We start from the raw sequence: 12368 nt of genomic DNA on the forward strand, positions 1-12368 counted from the left end.
TTGCTGCCATTCAAAGAAATATGTACTTTGGGGGATTTTGATCTAATTGAAGGTACGCCAGTTACAATGACAGGGTAGAACGATAGTTCGACACACTAAAGCGACCCAGCTTATGTCTGGAAAATGAGTCACAGAGTGTGTTTGGAGTTGTGAATGATGTTTGTTGCTTTGTACAACCACGTTTCATGACCCTCTCTAGCGTTCATGATACATGAGGTGTTGAAAAAGTGATTAATCATTGCCATCCCCCAGTGAGTTTCATTGGCCAAGTGGGGATTTGAACTCAGTTTTCCTGAATCTGATCACGAAGATGTTTAAGGTCTTCAAATGGGTTTTGCCAGTGATCTAACAGAAATCGTGGCCGGTACAGCTAGGGGGTGAAGGCTTCTGGGAGTTTTAGCCCAAGAACACCTGGACATCCAAGGCTGGGAACAACTATGTGAGATGCTCTCCCAATACAGTGAGGTCTTGACTTGAGAACGTAATCCGTATTGGAAGGCGGTTCTCAAGTCAAAAAGTCTGTAGGTCAAGTCTCCATTGACCTACACTGCATTGAAAACCGATTAATCCCGTAACAGGCCGTTTTTGTTCCATTTTGGTTTTTTTCTGGTCTGTAAGTCAAATCTCAGTCTGCAAGTCAAACCTAAATTTTGCAGCCAGAGAAGTCTGTAACTCAAAAAGTCTGTAAGTCAAGCCGTCTGTAAGTCAAGGGTCCACTGTACTTAATCTTATATGCATAAAGCCTAGCTCTGCCCAAGCTTCCTGTCTCTACCCTCAAGCAAACTGGGAGCTTTCTTTATGAACTGGAAGCCTCTGAGGCTTTAGCTAGGTCTCCCAAGTAAGCCATCTTTAGGAGTCTGTAAGGCACCTGTTTGTCAAGTAGAGCTCCCAGAATGGAAAATGATGGGATTTGTAGTCCAAAAATCCCAACCACAGATGAGATGCTTGGAGCTGTTGTTTGTTTTTTGCATGATGGGAGTGTTGGGGGCAATAATGTTCAAAACTGAGTTTTACACAAAAAAAGATGTGTTTGCTGCAAAACTGTTTGGCCAGAATCCTATTGGTGTTTGTGTGGCTAATTGCAACTAATGGAAATGTCAGGGCAAGCTTCAACTGCATCCCTGGTCGCATGTTGGAGAGCACCACCGAGATGTGCCAGGGCCGCTCAACAGTTAGCTGCCCTTAGCCACAAAAAGTTACATAGACCTTACATAAACACTAGTTGAATCCTGTATGGTATTTTCCACAAAGCATATGGTTTGTTTGCATTTTTACAGAAAATATAGTCTCTCTGTGTGTAAAATGCAAGATTTTCTACACAAAATGGAAGTGGTTAACCCACCCACCCACCCCCATAAAAATAGTTTTTTTAAAAACTAATGCTGCTGATGACTTTACTCCCAAATGGGAGAAAAAGAATATGGCAGAGGTTGATAATTTTTAGTGGCTATATCAGCATGTCAAGACATCATCATAATCTCTCTCTCTCTCTCTGTCTCTCTCTCTCTCTCTCTTTGTTGAAGGCAAGAAAACCAGGAGCATTTGTCATATTTTTATTAATCAGACATCTGTGGGGAAGGCTTAAAAATCCTAAAGTACTTACTGTATTTTTCGCTCCATAAGACGCACCTTTCCATAAGACGCACCAATTTTTTAGGAGAAGAAAGCAGGAAAATATAATCTGTTTTCTTCGCTCCATAAGACTCACAGACTTTCCACCACCCCCTGTTTTGTGGGGGAAAAGTGTGTCTTATGGTGCGAAAAATACGGTAATTTTTAATGTGCCTAAGCAGATGGACTGCATTGTGATGTGGTGCATTCTATGCAGCTTCATCCCCAGCCCCCCCCCCCCGAATTCCTGCAGACACCTTTGGGCAGAAGTTGAAAATCCTGCTGTTTTGCTCTAGAAACCCTAGATGCAGGGAGTCATGTGGGCTGGGGGAGTCTGGAAGTTGTAGTCTCGAAACAGTTCCTGATTCAATGGATTAGGCTTGGCTCTGTGCAAAACCAAGATGAATTTGACTAAACTCCGGGAGGCAGTGGAAGACAGGAGGGCCTGGCATGTTCTGGTCCATGGGGTCACAATGAGTTGGACATGACTAAACGACTAAACAACAACATATGCCAAACTACATGTCCCAGCCTTATCCACACTGTAGGGGAACTCTTCAGAAAAGTGTTCAGATAGCAAACCTCAGACATCTCTGGTAGGAAATCACACAGTTGCTTTTGTTGCTTAACAGGATAAATAAAGGCAGAAAAAGTAGAAATACTGATGAGTTCATAGTGGATGTGGTGAAAGTAGAAAGCTCTCCAGGTTCTCATTAGCAGTGTCTCTGCATGAATGATTGAGACAGTAAGTGCCAGTTGAGGTAAATTGACCAATTAGGGAAGCTCTACCGAGAGGGACTTGAAACCAGTCTGTTCTTAGATTCTTGCCTGAACTTTTATCCACTGCGTAATTAGAGGAAGTCTATTTTTCGTTAAGAAACCTATCAGTTTGGCACCACTCTGCCCCGAGAGATTCAAATGCTGCATCTTTGGTGAGAAAGCAACCCCAGACCAGCTTGGTTTGAGAGCAAGAAGCAGCAGAATGACAGAGGGAAGAGCAGGAAGAGTGAGTGAACATGACTTGTCTCAGCTTCGGATTCCATTAACATTAACCTGATGGATTAGAAGCACGGTGCAGTTAGAGAGGTAATTACAACAGAAGGAATCCATTTAGAGTCTGCAGTCAAATATGAATGTGGGGGAGCAGGGAGATTTTCGCATTCGGGAATGTTTTGTTACTAATCTTCAGCAAGCCGTTTGTGTGTGTGTGTGTGTGTGTGTGTGTGTGTGTGTGTGTGTGTGTGTGTGTGTGTGTGTGTGTGTGTGTGTGTGTGTGTGTGTGTGTGTGTGTGTGTGTGTGTGTGTGTGTGTGTGTGTGTGTCCCTGTGCATTATTGAGGTATAACTCTTCCCACTTTGTCACTTCATCCACCATATTAAAGTGGCAAAGTTATATGAAAAACGTGGTGTTGGGGAATCTGATGATCCGGTATAGCTCAATGGGTTGGAACATCCGTTTGAGGTGCAGGCTCAAGAGTTTGAATCCTTAAAAAGGTAAAGGTAAAGGTTCCCCTTGACATTTAGTCCTGTCGTGTCCAACTCAAGGGCACGGTGCTCATCACCGTTTCCAAGCCGTAGAGCTAGCGTTTGTCCAAAGACAATATTCCGTGGTCACGTGACCAGGGTGACTAGATACGGAATGCTGTTACCTTCCTACCGAGGTGGTCCCTATTTATCTACTCACATTTTTACATGCTTTTGAATGGCTAGGTTGGCAGGAGCTGGGACAAGCGACGGGGGCTCCCTCCGTCACGTGGATTCGATCTTACAACTGCAGGTCTTCTGACCTTGCAGCACAGAGACTTCTGTGGTTTAACCCGCAGCACCACCATGTCCCAGTTTGAATCCTTAACTGTATCTCTTAAGAGAGGGGCCACTTCAGATCACCCAGAGTGTGTGTGACTGATGAGGTTTCCATCTGTGGCAAACCATTTCTGAGCAATTTATACCTAGAAAACTGCCAGAGGGTTGTCATAAGTAGGAAACAACTCGAAAGCAGATGATTGCTATTAGTGCACATAGACCTAATCCACACATTTTGGATATATGCATGGATCAGAAAATGCTTATCTGTAGGATTTTCTGCTTCTCTGCATGGACTGAGACACCCATCCTCTGTTCAACGGCCTCCTTCCATATTTGCTATATTATCAGTATTAGAAAGGTTCGTGATCAGTGTGCTGGTCCATGCCTTTGGTGTTCATGGGACGGCTGCCTAGCTTACATATCATTGGCAGAAAAGCAGTACATTGAAGGCCAGAGAACAAGTCAAGGACCTCTTAAACAATCTGGCATAAAAGAAGTGCTTTCAATGGGAGGTGCTACTTGCTTACACAATTTCCAAGTTCTTAAGAATACAGTGGTGCCTCACTTAACGACGTTAATTCATTCCAGCGAAATTGCTGTAGAGCGAAAACATCATAAAGCGAAAATTAAAAACCCAATGAAACGCATTAAATCCCGGTTAATGCGTTCCAAAGGGCTAAAAACTCACTGTCCAGCGAAGATCCTCCATACAGCGGCCATTTTCCATGCCTGTATAGTGAGGAATCCATCCCTAAGCACAGCGGGGAGCCATTTTGAGCATCCGGTGGCCATTTTGAAAACCTGACAATCAGCTGTTTTGATCGCCGTAATGCGAAGAATCGGTTCCTGAAGCAGGGAACCGATCTTCGCAAAGCGAAAAAAACCCATTTAAAACACTGTTTTGCGATCGCAATTGCGATCGCAAAAACGTAGTCATAAAGCAGATTTGTTGTAATGCGGGGTAATCGTTAAGCGGGGCACGGCTGTATGGAAAACTGCCTGTATTGCCTTGGACCATTTCTCCAGCTATCCCAATATTGTTAATAGAAACTGGCAGCAGCTCTCCAGAATTACAGGCAGGATGTGGTGGTGTGCCGGGAGCTTCATAGAGAATTCTGGCAGTGGTAGTCGAAATACATAAATCTACATACCCGATGGGAGTTTTTCCAAGCCTATTTAGACATGCTGAGGGGGCTTGCAACCTTCCCTATAAAAAGCATGTGGGTGTATTGCTGACCTATATCCCATCCCCCCAGCATCTCTGTTTATACATAACTGGATACCCATGCAGCTAAGGATAATGAGACTTGTAGTCCACATTTGGAGGTTGCTGGTTTAGGGAAACTTAAGTAAGAGATGAACAGGCGGGATCTCTCTCTCTCTCTCTCTCTCTCTCTCTCTCTCTCTCTGCCTAAAGTAGCTTCATGTGTTGGATAAGCAGATTCAAGCAAAGTTTTTGTACCACGTGGGGTGTATTGAATGTGTTTACTGGTACAAATCACACAGCTCCAGTGGGCAAGGCGTTTTTAAACAGGATGATGCTCATCTCATTCTGATGCTCCAATCAGTCTTATTGAAAAACTCTAAACTATGTTTATATTTATTCTCCATCCAGAGTGTGGCTTTCTAGGAAGCATGCTGGCACCCATCAATGGAATTTGAATTCTTTTGTGACACAGAAATAATTCATTTAACTAATAATGGTTTCATTGGGTCAGATGGGAGTAGCAGAATTGGCATCCAAACATTTATAATTTTTAGCACAATAAACATTGCATCGGCGAATTGATGTAGATTCCTCTGACCTCCCCTTCAACTCCTCAAACTTAAATGAGTTCTCATAAGACAGATTACCTGGCTCATATTGAAGAGACTAGCCTTAATAGCTCTCCGTTGATCATCAGATCATCTTAGCTGTGGTTATTTCCATAAATGGAATGGAACCCGAGAGTGATGACGAGTGATGCCCTTCTTGCATTTTTAAGGACTTGATGGAAAACTTGATAACTTCATCTCTGTTTACTTAAGATGTGATGGATGTTAATGTTTCTGTGCAGTGACTTCCACAACGTTAATAACAGAGACTGACAGGAAGCTGCAAAAAGAGAACATAGGACAGAATGGATTGTTGTAATCACAAGGCCTACGTTGGTCTATGGGCTGGCTTCAGGGTGTGTGGAAGACGTGGGCCTTCATTCAATGCTGGTCCTAGTTAGAGCAGACTCATAGAATCAGCTGTTGAACGGTGAGAGGGCTAGGCATAGGTTTTTTGGGGTTTTGTGGGCTTCAGATCCCATAATTCTCTATTCTGGAAGTTCCACCTCACTGACCCAGATCTAGAGTCACCTAAATGTGGTTCACCTGGAGGATAGGCCTAGCTGGGAAAGCTTAAGGGCTTAGCCACAGGCCTAGCTTCACTCCAGCTTCCTGTTCAGAAGGAAATCTCTGAAAACAGAGAATTATGGGAGTTGAAGTCCAAAAAAATTCCAGAATGCTTAAAGATGATGGTTATGAAAATGCTAGTATCGATTCAGTGGGTCCAGAATTGTTGTGGACAAACAATTGGATTGTATCTAAGAATCACCAACGGATCATGCTTCTAGTTTCTCATGCTTCACCACTCCTCTTTTGCCGAAATCCGGTGTATAAAACGACACGTTTTCCGAAAATAATTACAGGAAAAATTGAGGGTCGTTTTATACACAGTAGTAAGGAAGGGGGGAGGGATCAAAGTGCTTTGATCCCTGCTTTCCCCCTCCACTTTCTTGCAAGGAAAGTGCTTTCCCCCTCCACTTTCTTTGCAAAAAGTGGAGGGGGAAAGTAGCTTTTTGCAAAGAAAGTGGAGCGGGAAAGCACTTTCTTCCCAAGAAAGTGGAGGGGGGGAAGCAGGAATCAAAGCACATCTTATACATAGGGGCGACTTATACACGGAAAATGCGGTAATCTTTTGGTTTGGGAAGGGCACGGAAAAATACGGTAATCTGTTGGTCCAAGAAAGGCAAATTAGATCAGTTCATGTGAAAATGTGAAGCAAACACATTTTTCTTCCCCTCCCCCCAACTGCTTCCAATATCCCAGTATTTCCCCCCACTCCCAAGAAACTGGCCTCCAGTCTACAATAAGGCATAGCCTGCTGAGGGACGTGGTGGCGCTGCGGGCTAAACCGCAGAAGCCTGTGCTGCAGGGTCAGAAGACCAAGCAGTCGTAAGATCGAATCCATGCAACGGAGTGAGCGCCCGTCGCTTGTTCTAGCTCCCACCAACCTAGCAATTCGAAAGCATGCAAATGCGAGTAGATTAATAGGGACCACCTCGGTGGGAAGGTAACGGCGTTCCGTGTCTAAGTCGCACTGGCCACGTGACCATGGAAGATTGTCTTCGGACAAAACGCTGGCTCTACGGCTTGGAAACGGGGATGAGCACCACCCCCTAGAGTCGAACACGACTGGACAAATGTCAAGGGGAACATTTACCCTTTACCTTTACCTGCTCAGTTGCTGTAGCAAACCTACTCTTAGGAGATCCCAGAAAGCTTGGATCTGAGACAGAGAATGTTACTCTAGCACCCTGGAGATCTTCCACCTGAGACAGCTATTGTCTGTCTGCATAAATTTCTTCCACACGTCACCTCGTCGTCCTGCCACTTGGCTGGTCTCCAAAGCCAGAGAAGATGGACTTTAATGGGATTGCTCTGGAGCAAACGGGTTGGGGCATCCAGATCCAGGTGAACTCGCTTGTCCTGCAACACATCTGCTTATCTGTACTCTTGCAGCCTCTTGAGGCACTGCAGCATTTTACAGGAGCGCTTGGTTTCAGGAATGGATGGAGTAAATTATTTACTTTAAAAATAGTCCTGTGGATGCATTATTGATCATCTCTGGCATTTGTTATTGCTCTGGAGTGCGGGCAAAACACCCGGCCTTCGTTAAGGGCTCTTCCACTTAATAGAGGGGAGAAGACAGGTTTTGCTTTTGAGTTTTTCTCTGGTATTATGCCAAGAACCTTATTCTGGCCAGAAAGTGGCCAAAAAAAGAGAGAACATCTCACCGAATCAGAGGCAAGGTGACTTTCCTTTTCTGTTGACACGAATGCCATATTTATTTCGAATTTTGTTTAGTTAAAATAATTTTTACCTTCCCTTTCTCCTTAAAAGGATCCAAGGTAGAATAACATACTCAGCATTCCTGTAGCCTCTCCTCGGTGGGCAGTCACCATTTTTATTCTCCAGCTTGGCCCTTGGCTGCTAAATATGTCACGATTTACTATTATTGAGAGTCCATTTCTGTGAGAAAATGAGGTGGCATGTTGTTTTTTTTGTTAGTTTGTTTTTTGCAGAAGGCTAGGTCTGACACCCCTGTGATGTGAAATAGCGTCGTGTCTAGTTTATCATGTGAGAAAAATGGCGACCAGCAGCTGGGGGAGCCAGGAGGTTACACAAAAGTATTCCAGACAAAGGAAGTGTTCTAAACTGTTTGCCTTTTGTTCTTCACCATTTATTCAACCCCATTCTCTTCCGTCACGAGTTCCAGTGATTTCCATGTTATCTAGAACGAGACCAAATCCGTTTGCTCCTGGAGGAGAAAGATATTCCATGAACAGAAGCCAATTGGGACCAGCAGCTGAACCTTCCTTTAGCACTGATGATGGGATTGTACTGCTCTCTGTTCCTGAGGACAGCAAGACAGATAACCCCTAGACCTTGCTGTTGTTTGTGGTGGCCATCTCATTTTCCCTAGAATTAGGACTGGCTTTACTGATACTCCTTTCCTGTTTTACATTTTTGTTGTTTAGTCATTAAATCATGCCCGACTCTTCGTGACCCCATGGACCAGAGCACGCCAGGCCCTCCTGTCTTCCATGGCCTCCCAGAGTTGGGTCAAATTCATGTTGGTCGCTTCGATGACCCTGTCCAACCATCTCATCCTCTGTCACCCCCTTCTCCTCTTGCCTTCACTCTTTCCCAACATCAGGCTCTTTTCCAGGGAGTCTTCTCTTCTCATGAGATGGCCAAAGTACAGGAGCCTCAGCTTCACTATCTGCCCTTCCAGTGAGCACTCAGGGTTGATTTTCTTCAGAATGGATAGGTTTGATCTCCTTGCAGTCCAGGGGACTTTTACATTACCCTACAACAATACATCTTAGAACTGCAGAGCTGGAAAAGACCAGCTCTTGTCAAGAAGAGCCAGTGGGGAACTGAACTCCCAACCTCTTGCTTTGCAGCCAGATACCTAAACCATTGACTATCCAGAGGTCCAGTTCAAGTTTGAATTTTTTGTCCAACAAAACACAGGCCTCCCTCCACCACTAGACTCCAGTTCTTCTGCAAGCCCTGACCCAAAAATTGTGGTAAATCCCCCTCCCCATTAAAATTAAATTGTGGGAGATGTTTACTTGATGCTGGAGAGGGGAGTGGACTAGGCTGAAAACAAACTGTGGACATATATCATGTTGTCTAAAAGCAGGATAGAGGGGAGATAGGATAGCACTTTTCAAGTATTTGAAAGACTGTCCTACAGAGGAGGGGGCAGGATCTGTTCTCGATCATCCCAGAGTATGGGTCATGTAATAATGGGCTCAAGCTACAGGAAGCCGGATTTAGGCTGAATATCTGGAGAAAACTTCTTAACTGTTAGAGCAGCACAACAATGGAACCAGTGACCTCAGGAGGTATTGAGTGCTCCAGCGATGGAGACATTCAAGAGAAAATAGGACACCCATCTGTTAGATCTGCTTTGATGTGTATTCCTGCACTGAGCGGGGGGTTGGGCTTGATGACCTTATGGGCCCTTTCCAACTAATTTATTCTATGAGGCCATGATTCCAGATGGCGACTCATATGAAGTGTCCCTGCCGTTTCTCGTCCTGGTTGCGAGATCGGTCATGCAGCTGTTCATGTAGTAGGGAGTCTGCTGGAATGGGAAGGATCACTTACATGATTTTTCTTTCACTCTGCATTTAGACAGCGGGATTCTAGCTTAACATTTTTTTTAAATGAAAGGGGGAATTAGGGGTGGCAGGAGCAGCAACCCGGAAAATGTCAAGACATCTGCTCTAAAGGAAAGAAGTAGCTTTGATGATGTTCTCTACTCTTCTGCTACAGATGAGCTCCTGCATTTAATGGGTTTGGCACGCAGCACACATTCTGAAAAGCAGAATTTTGAAAAGATAAAATATAACCTGATGTGTGTGTGTGTGTTTTTAATACTTTCTAAATGGAAGGCATTGCTTCCGAATTGAAATCTTCCATCTTTGATTTCTGGTCACACTGCACAGTGAACTGCTGCTGTGCATAGTGGATTTGAAGCTGATGTGCTCGGAGGTTTCTATAGAATGCGTCAGGTGCAAGATTGTTGACTTCCTTGGCAGTGTGGTAATACAATTACACACTATAATAGTGTAGCTTGCCATAGTCCTTGACAGGAATGCTGATATATTTGCTATTTCTTTTTTTTCCCCTTCTCATCTTCTGCATCTACAATTATGATACAGCATAGCGGTAGATTTTAAAAGGCAAATGCTTGCCTTGAAATTCTCCACAGCCAGCCTGCTGCAGAGAAGACCCTAAAAATGCAAGCATGTCAGTCAGTTGATATCAGCAAATGAGTGTTAGCCATTCACGTTTCTACTAAGAGTAGGTCTTTTTTAAACCTAGCAGCTCTTAATTGCCCATCGGAGACCAAATTGTATTCAAATGCTTTGCATTTCTACAGGGGAAATCCATTCCTCGCCCTGCAAACTACTGTGAGGCTTGCAGCTAAGCTCAGAGGAAGGAGGATAACCTGAGAGTGTGGAAGATAATACCATCATCCTAGCTAGCCCTGGAGCTTCACAGTGTATAGTGTCCTGTTTGCTGATAAAGGTTAAGCACAACTTTTTCTGTCCAAGAATGAGCAATTATCTCAAAGTACAGTATAGGATAGGCACTAAATTTAATAGCACTAAGCTGAAAGAGAGCATTGTTCAAAATATATGCCTTTTTTTTTAATAAGTTGCAAAATATATATCTCTTTGAGACCATTTTGTAGAAATTACTCTGAAAGGGATTGAGAATGTTTCCTATTCAGAGGGAGGGCAAAGCTAATCCTGGAAACACTACCCTTACTCTGAATTGGTATTGGTGACATCATTATACAGTGGTGCCTCGCTTAACAAGCGCACTGTTTAACAACGAATCCGCATAGTGATGCGTTTTTTGGGATCGCTAATGTGATCGCATTGCAATGTTTTAGATAGGGAAAACATCGCATTGCGATGATCGGTAAGCGAAACGCATTGCGATGCTTTACAAACAGCTAATCGGCAGTTCCAAAATGGCCACCGGGACAACAAAATGGCCGCCCCCAGCGTTTTAACGCCCTGCCCTCGCTTACCGGGCGGCGAAAATGGCAGCCGGATGGAGGATTCCCCGCACAGCGGTGAGTTTTCCCCCAACAGGAACGCATTAAATGGAGTTTAATGTGTTCCTATGGGTTCCCCCCCCCGCATAGCGACGAATCCGGATAGCAACGTTAATCCTGGAACGGATTAACGTCGCTATGCGGGCACCACTGTATAGGCAAACTGTTCCCTTGACATTTGTATCATTTGCTTATGATTCAAAATTGTTTGAATGGGTGACCTTAGACAAATTTATTTATTTATTTATTTATTTATTTATTTATTTATTTATTTATTAGATTTTTATCCCGCCCTTCTAGACTGTGTCTACTCATGGCGGCTCACAATAAAATTATTTATAAAACAATTAAAACCATGAATTAAATCGACACTGTTAGTATGGATCAAGATGGGAAATAGAACAAAAGACTAAGTAAGAGTCAGGTATTGACAGGAGGGAAGGCCTGCCTAAAGAGCCATGTCTTTAATTGGCTTTTAAAAACACCCAGCGAGGGTGCCAGGCAGATCTCTGATGGCAAGCTGTTCCAAAGCCGAGGGGTCACTGCCGAGAAGGCCCGGTTTCTTGTTCTTTCTCTCCGGGCCTCTCTCAGCGTTACGCCCCTCAGCCGTTTTTCCTGGCTATAGTGAGTGACTCGAGTAGATCTAGGTGGGAGAAGGCATTCCGCTAGGTATCGAGGTCCTAAACCATTTAGGGCTTTATATGTCATCATTAACACTTTGAAATCAATGCGGAAATGAATGGGCAGCCAATGCAAGGCAGACAGAGTGGGGGAGATATGCTGGTGTTTTCTTGTTCCACTAAGTAATCTGGCTGCCACATTCTGCACCATTTGAAGCTTCTGCATCATTCTCAAAGGTAGCCCCACGTAGAGAGCATTATAGTGGTCTAATCTCGAGATTACAAGCGCATGGACGAGAGTGGTGAGGGACCCCCCATCAAGATAGGGTCGCAGTTGGGCAATCCGCCACAGATGGAAATAGGTAGAACAGACCACTGATGCCACCTGGGTCTCCATGGTGAGCGCTGGGTCCAGATGTATCCCCAAGCTGTGAACCTCACTCTTTGCGGTGAGTCACCCCCCCCCCAAAAAAGTGAGGGAGTTTCCCAAGCTGCCAATAGAGGGGCCACCCACCCTCAGGACCTCCATCTTGTCCGGGTTCAGCCTCAACCTATTCTCCTGCATCCATTGCAGTACAGCAATGGTGCAACAAATCTGATTGGCTAGGCCAAAGCCCATTATGATGTCATCGCAGTCACTATGTGATCGGCTAGTATGGACTATGTGAACTTCTCTAGGATGAAAGTGACCCAGAAGAGCATGAGGTCAAAGCAAGGCCAGATAGGGAAGACGGGATATGGAATCTTATGATCACAGGAGCCTAAACTGATTGCAAATATGTGATTTTACCTCTTATAGATAAAAAGTTGGTCAAACCCCACACATTTAGAAGAATAAGATTGCAGTCCCCCCTGTGTGGCTCCCCTTTATGCCTTTGGGTATGGAGTTAGTATGCTGGATAGGTGGAAAAACATGTTCATTCAGGATTCTGGTCA

General features: G+C 44.4%; 1 long non-coding RNA gene across 2 annotated transcripts in view; it reads left to right on the top strand.

Annotated features, from left to right (window-relative positions):
• The window catches only part of LOC144588098 (uncharacterized), a 689650-nt gene that overhangs the window by 497268 nt on the left and 180014 nt on the right, over positions 1 to 12368 (top strand). The gene's annotated exons all lie outside the window — the stretch shown is intronic.

This window comes from Pogona vitticeps, chromosome 3 (genome assembly GCF_051106095.1).
Source record: "Pogona vitticeps strain Pit_001003342236 chromosome 3, PviZW2.1, whole genome shotgun sequence".
In the NCBI taxonomy this organism is placed as follows: Eukaryota; Metazoa; Chordata; class Lepidosauria; order Squamata; family Agamidae; genus Pogona; species Pogona vitticeps.